The sequence below is a fragment of the Gekko japonicus genome, unplaced genomic scaffold (assembly GCF_001447785.1).
Source record: "Gekko japonicus isolate JY-2015 unplaced genomic scaffold, Gekko_japonicus_V1.1 scaffold682, whole genome shotgun sequence".
NCBI lineage: Eukaryota > Metazoa > Chordata > Lepidosauria > Squamata > Gekkonidae > Gekko > Gekko japonicus.
Window position 1 is genome coordinate 405,956 of NW_015167074.1, and position 7,202 is coordinate 413,157.

Here is a 7,202-nt window from a genome sequence, read left to right on the forward strand (position 1 = left end):
GGGCCACTGAATAGACCTGAGTAGGGCTCTGAATAGACCTTCTCAGGACTACTCTCTACTTGATGTTGGCCTTTGGGCAAATTTCTTCATCTCTCACCTGTTAATATGGCCCAGCGCACCTGAAATTTGGCCTGATTCAGGCCCAGCCGTACTGAACAAAATGGATTTCATTCTGTGGAAACAATTCTGGGTTTGTATAGTTTTTCGGTGAGAAAGTGCTGAGAAATTAGACTGAGAAAGAGCTGAGATCAACAGGCCTTGCTGATATTCTTCCTGGGAAAATCCAGAAGGTATTCAAAACAACCTGAGAAGAAAGGCTTCTCAACTATTCAGACACTTTTAATACTGAAAATGGAATTTTGAACTGAAATGTGTCTTTTTTAAGTGATTTAGCAGTTTGATAGGCCGCGGTGGCTCAGAGGTTAAGATGCTGAAGCTGCAGACCAGAAGGTCAGCAGTTCGAGACCGTAGCACCGTGTGAAGGAGTGAGCTCCCGTCTCTGGCCCCAGCTCCTGCCAACCTAGCAATTTGAAAGCAAGAAATTGCAAGTAGGTAAATAGGCAAATAGATAAATAAACAGGCAGAAGACAGGAAGGCCTGGCGTGATCTGGTCCATGGGCTTGTGAAGAGTCGGTCTCAAATGTGTGACTGAACAACAACAAAAATAGGTACCACTTTGGTGAGAAGGTAACAGCATTCCATGCACCTCAGCGTGTAGTCATGCTGGCCACATGACCACGGAAACATCTTTAGACAGCGCTGGCTCTTCAGCTTAGAAACGGAGATGAACATTGCCCCCTAGAGTTGGATTTGACTAGCTTTCAAGCAAGGGAAACCTTTATATCTACTTTTTAGAGGACCTTAGAAAGTATCCAAACCCACAGTGTTATCATAGTGTTGTGATAACGAAGCATAAGTTACATGGCTTTTTAACTTCGCTCTAAGTGTTTTTGGAAGCCTTTTCAGGAAGCAGGAGGCAAAACCCCAGCAGAAGTCAAGAACTGGTTAAAGAGAGCAGTCTGATGTCATGCTAACAAGATATTAATGCTACTGAGAGGGCAACGTATTCATATTAACCGTCCTGGCAGGGTTAGAGTGCGGAAGAAGATACAAGCAGCTACAGAGATGTGAAGTGTAAAATCCTGATGTCTCAGAACCAATGTTGCCTGCCATTAAGCTGGACAGAGCAAAGTCTCATGCCCAAGTTGGACCTCCAAGTCTAAAAATCTTCTATCTACCTGCATGATGATAGAAATTAAGCAGATACTTGTCCTATTCAAAATCCCAGAATTCAATGGTGGGTGATGAATAGGACAAAAAGCAAGACGAGATGCCCCCAACGTTTAGTTGACACATCAACACTGGGAAGCAAGGTATAGCACATCCACAACAACCTTGAAAAACCAAGACAAGAAGCACACAAGGAAACAAGTGGCATTTGTTTTGGGGAACATGGAAGATATTATGAGTATATGCCTTTTGTCTACTTGGCGAAAGAGGTATTAAAGTGTGGAAAAATTATATCCATGCTCCAGTGCCTACCACTGTAATGGGGTACTCCCTCCCCCCGTGCCATCCCTGATTAAGGGAAAAGGTAGGGAAGGTCCAGGACAGGGCAGTTAGTTGGAGTGGGGAGAGTGAGTGAGCTGAATTTCTTTTGGTAGTGTCCATTTTGTGGGGTTTAGCTTTAAACTTGAGTGGTTGGGACGGTGTGTTAGTGGTACAGTGGGACTAAAAGCCAGGCTGTTCTAGACTCAATATTACCATGTAACCAACCATCTCTTGTTATTCCTCTGCTACTATTCTATTTTTACTTACTTTTAAGTGTCCTTGTGTGTAATGCACTGAATTCATCTAATTCATCATATGTGCTCATCTCCTTTTACTGAAAGGGTGATCAAAACTTTCCAGTCACTGAATGACTAATAATAAATTCATCTTTCCACTGTTTCTGTATTCTATGTTCATATGTAAGTCTTAGGCATTTTCTCTTTATTTATCTCACACCTTTCTTTTCCTCTTGGTTGTGTATTTTGATTAATTTCATCTTGTGTGTCTCACACCGCCTCAATAAACCACTGAATTAACTCCATTTAAGCCATTGGGTCTATGTGTTCTTCACTGGTTTGGCAGGGTCCACTGGGATAAATAGGACCTCAATTAACATCCCCCACAGTTACCCATGTATAGCATGTAAGGAACTGTAGCAGAATTTACTACCATAGTAGTTTTAAGTCTGTTTGGGGGAACTCTGAGGTTTCTTGGAAGCATTCAGGGTTCCTCAGTGAAAAATCAGTAATGGTGTAGAAGCTTCCTTGAAAGGTATCTTGCTCACCATCATGGGAATATAAAACAGTTTTGTAGTGATTTCCTTCCTTCCTCCCTCCCTCCCACTTTGAGCTGGTGTGTGGCAGACAAGTCAATGTTAACAAAATTCATGAAGAAAACATTTAGCCAGTGTGGTGCAGTCATTAAGAGTGCTAAATCTAGGATCTGGTAGACCCAGATTTAATTTCTACTCTGCCACGAAGCTGGTGTGACCTTGGGCCTCCTTCTCAATCTCAGTTACCTCATAGGGCTGAGAAAACAATGGTGTTCCCACAGGGGCCAAAAGGGAGGGGTATATACATATCTAAATTAATAAATGCATAAATGAGTATAACCCATTATAGCCAAGTAGAAACTCTGTATTCAGAGGCAACATAACCTCTTAGATGTTGGAGACAACCAGGGGTTGTTTCGTAGAAAAAGAGCTAGGGGAACTCATTAGCATAACTCATTAGCATATACCACACCCCCTGACATCACCGGAAGTGTTTCATAAGGCCACACCCCCTGACATCACCGGAAGTGTGTCATAAGGCCACACACCCCGCCCCCAACGGTCCCGGCCGCCGCCACCGGCCTTGCAGCTCCACTGCCGAGCCCCATGAGGGGCCCGGCGGTGGACCTGCAAGGCCAGCAGGAGTGCAAGGAAGCCCCGCGAAGGCCCTCCCTGGCCCCAGGCAGGCAGGGGTGGGGAGAGACAGGGAGGAAGCAACTTACCCTCCCTCTTCTCCTGCCTCCTCCTGGCTGAATGAGGGCCGGAAGCAAGGGGGCGGGGCTTCATCATGTGCCCCGCCCCCCATACCTCACCCGGGGGAACTGCGATCCCCCGTGATCCCCCCCCAAATGACCTCTGGAGACAACAATCAGAGACAGCTCTTGCTTTATTGTGCTGAACTGTGTCATAAAAGATGTGGGAATAAACTGTACATATCTCATATGCTTTTAATTAATGAAAAATCCAGTGGATAAATTAAATGTTATGATGTATTCACCTAAAGTAGGAGTGTAAATATCATTAATGTTGATCTATAGTTTCTGCTCAGTTGTAAAGAGAAATAATTCACAAGTGCTAATAGTTTAAACTGATATTTGTATGGGTCCCTTTGTTCACTCATTGCTTATTAGATGACAAGTAGTGGACGAATCACTGTTTTAATTTAAAGTGTTATGGATGAGGCTGCTATGTTTTTAATGAGCTTTTAAAATCATTTCAGGCTTCCCAATCCATATAAATCATAGGGCTATTCATTTCCCCCCTGAATTATAGGTTTTTCAATACGTAACATTTTTTTTATCAGATCACTAACAAATTAACACATTTCTCAAAATAGAGAGAGGAAATTATCTGTTATATTTTGCTCAGTTTTTCTCCCTGTCCAACTCCAGAGACTTCTATGAGAGTTGGCTCAATAGATAATTGGATCTTTTCACTGCAAATAAACAATGCAGGGTGTCCTAAAATGTAGACAGAATTGCTGTTCATAGAACCTGTGTATAGTTACGGTTAAGTGGCTTGGCTAGTGGAAGAACATGGCGTTAATAGTACATACAACATTGGGTGAAGGGAGTGAGAAGGATGCACCTTGGAAACTGACCATCAGCTTCCATCACATGATGTGAAGGCTGAAGATCTGCAGTGGAAGAGGGAATTGGCAAAACTTTAGAAGGTTTCCATAGTATCCAAGTTCCAAACCCGTTATTTTCATTGCCACTCACTTAAGGGGGGGGGGAGAGTTGGAGACACATTTTTCAATTACAAACACTGTGACAGATTTGAAGAGGACATTATTTGACATTAGAAACACTTGTTGCATATCTGAAGAGGAGTAAGCTAAATAAGGTCCATGGCATCATAAAAATAGATCACCCAGAACTGTGACAAGGGCAAGGTGAGTGAGGCATTTGCCCTGGGTGCACAAAGTTGGGGGGGGGGGGTGCAGAAAAAGAACATCAAGACTAAAATAAATATTGCACTTTTTAAAAAAACTCTTGTTATTTATGTATTTACCTTTTAACCAAAATAACTACTATGGAAGTATAGAAGGTACAGTTTTATATTCTTGCCTTGGGTGCAAAATTAGCTAGTTATGGCTCTGGGATCATCACTATGATCCTGACGTTACTGGGAATTTTTCCATGATGATGATGATATCCCACAAGTGGGATTTGAAGTAGCTTTGGCCTAGACCACTCATTCCCAAAGTGGGCAATACCACCCCCTCGGGGGCACTGGGCTGGAATGATCCAAGTGCAGATCCACAAACTGCATCTTTTCGTCCACTTCTTGAAGGTAGATGTCCGGGGGGGGGGCACTAAGTAATTTTTTTCCTGAAAAGGGGGCGGTAGGTCAAATAAATTTGGGAACCTCTGGCCTAGACAGTGCCTGCACGTGTGTAATAAAACAAACAATCCTGATAGGCTCACTCTGACAGGAAATATGCAAAGTTGATATTTGTAGTGCTGTTGCCTCCCATACACAGTCTCCGTTTGGAGGGAGAAGCCCCTTGAAACCCACTATCAAAGCACTTCCCATTCATGATGTGGGGCATATTCCTTTCGTATTGCCTGATCCAATCACCAGCCCTTCATATCCACAACCATAAGGACAGAAAATTAGGAGGGGGGGAATTAAAGAACAATAGATAATTTGAGGAAATACAAGGTCCCAGATAATTAGATCCCATTTGAAACATTAGTAGAGCCTGCTGAATCAGACCAGCGGTCCATTTAATCCGGGATAGTGTTCACATAGTAGCCAACCAGTTGCCCCAGGGAGCCAAAGAAACAGGACACAGAGGCTCCGATGCTGCTTCTCAGCACTGATATTCAGAGGCCCCTGTAGATGGAGGTTCCCTTCAGTCACCATGGCTAATAGCAGCTGATGGACCTCTCCTCTATGACTCTGTCTAACCACCTGTTAAAGCTATTTAACATCACTGCCTCCATGAGCAGTGAATTCCAAGTTTAACTATTCGTTGAGTAAAAAAGTATTTCCTTTTGTCTGTCTTGATTCTGTTTCTCAATAACTTCAGTTGGTGGTCCTGAGTTCTCGTATTACGGGAGAGGAAGGAAAAGATTCCTCTATCCACTTTCTCTACCCTGTGCATACTTTTATAAACATCTACCATTTCTCCCTTTAGCCATCTTTTCCCCTAGACTGTAAAGTCCCAAACTGTCCAGCCTTTTCTCCTAGGAAAAGTGCTCCAACCCCCAATCATCTTGGTTGCCCTCCTTTGTACTTGGCAGTATCCTTCATTACTTGCAATTACCCTCCATTGCAAGAACTGTACTTGGCAGTATCCTCTTTGAGATACACAATCATAGAATCACAGAGTTGGAAGGGACCTCCAGGGACAACTAGTCCAACCCCCTGTACAATGCAGGAAATTCACAAATACCTCCCACATCCCCAGTGATCTCTGTTCCATGCCCAGAAGATATAAAAAAAAATGTCCAGGATCCCCGGCCAAACTGGTCTGGAGAAAAAATGCTTCTGGACCCCAAAGTGGCAATCAGCATTTCCCTGGGAATGTAAGAAACAGCCAGAAGAACTAAGTACTGATAGGATGACCAGAACTGTATGCAGTATTCCAAATGAGGTTGCTCCATAGATCTATACAGGGGCATTACAATATTGGCCATTTTATTTTCAGTTCCTTTCCTAGCATGGTGTTTGCCATTTTCACTGCTGCCACATCCTGGGTTGACATTGTAATTGAGCTTTGTATTACAAGTCCAAGAGCTCTTTTAGTCTCTGTTCCAGCCAGTTCAGATCTCACTAGGATTTTTTCTTCCAGTATGCACCACTTTACACTTATCCATGCTGAACTTCATTTGCCACATGGTTGTCCACTCGCCAACTTAGTGAGATCCCCCTGTAGCTCTTCACAACCTGCCTTGGTTTACACCATCCTGAATAATTTGCAAATGCGGCTACGACTCACACCCAATTACAAATAATTTATGAACAAATTAAATAGCACTGGCCCCCCAAACTGATCCCTGTGGAACTTCATTACTTACTTCCCTCCGTTGCAAGAACTGTCCATTTATTCATACTCGTTTTGCTTCCTGTTGTTTGACCAATTTTTCAGTCCGTAAGAGGACCCACCCTTTTATCCCATGACTTTTAAGCTTACACAGGAGTCTTTGGTGAGGCATCTTGTCTAAGTATATGATGTTTCGTAAGTCCAAGTATGTGATGTTTGCTGGATTGCTATTACCCACATGCTTCCCTGGAGGACCCTTCCAACTCTATGATTCTGTGATTCTATTATTCCTTTTGCAGGAATCCTGCCTCACCAACCCTCATGGATTTCTCTGAGCAGGTTGACAAGCACATCCAACATGGCAGACAAGCTACAACACTGCAAATGTGTTTCTGAGGGTTGCCAACCTCCAGGCAGTGGCTAGATATCTCCAGGGATTACAACTGATCTCCAGGTGACGGAGATCAGTTCACCTAGAGAAATGGCCACTCTGGAAGGTGGACTATGGCATCAGGGCTATTTTTGGGCAGGAACGCACAGGAACGGAGTTTCGGCTGCCTCCCAAGTTGGCCACGCCCAGCAGGAACTCATTAACATAATAGTCCACACCCAACAGCAGAAACTCATTAGGATTGGCTACATTAGGGGTGTGTGGCGTAACATGCAAAGGAGTTCCTGCTACAAAAAAGCCCTGGGTTTTGACAACAAACAAGGTGGTGTGGCTGGATAACCACACTTCTGGTAACCTGGGGATGCGGCCTAATGTGCTAATGAGCGGTGCTGTCAGGGGTGTGGCCCAATATGCTAATGAGTTCCTGCTGTTGGGTGTGGCCTATTATGCTAATGAGTTCCTGCTGGGCTTTTTCTACAAAAAGAGCCCTGGGA

At 43.8% G+C, this 7,202-nt stretch overlaps 1 protein-coding gene across 1 annotated transcript in view; it reads right to left on the minus strand.

Annotated features, from left to right (window-relative positions):
- Positions 1–7,202, minus strand: part of GABRB1 (gamma-aminobutyric acid (GABA) A receptor, beta 1) — a 172,296-nt gene that overhangs the window by 1,705 nt on the left and 163,389 nt on the right. The gene's annotated exons all lie outside the window — the stretch shown is intronic.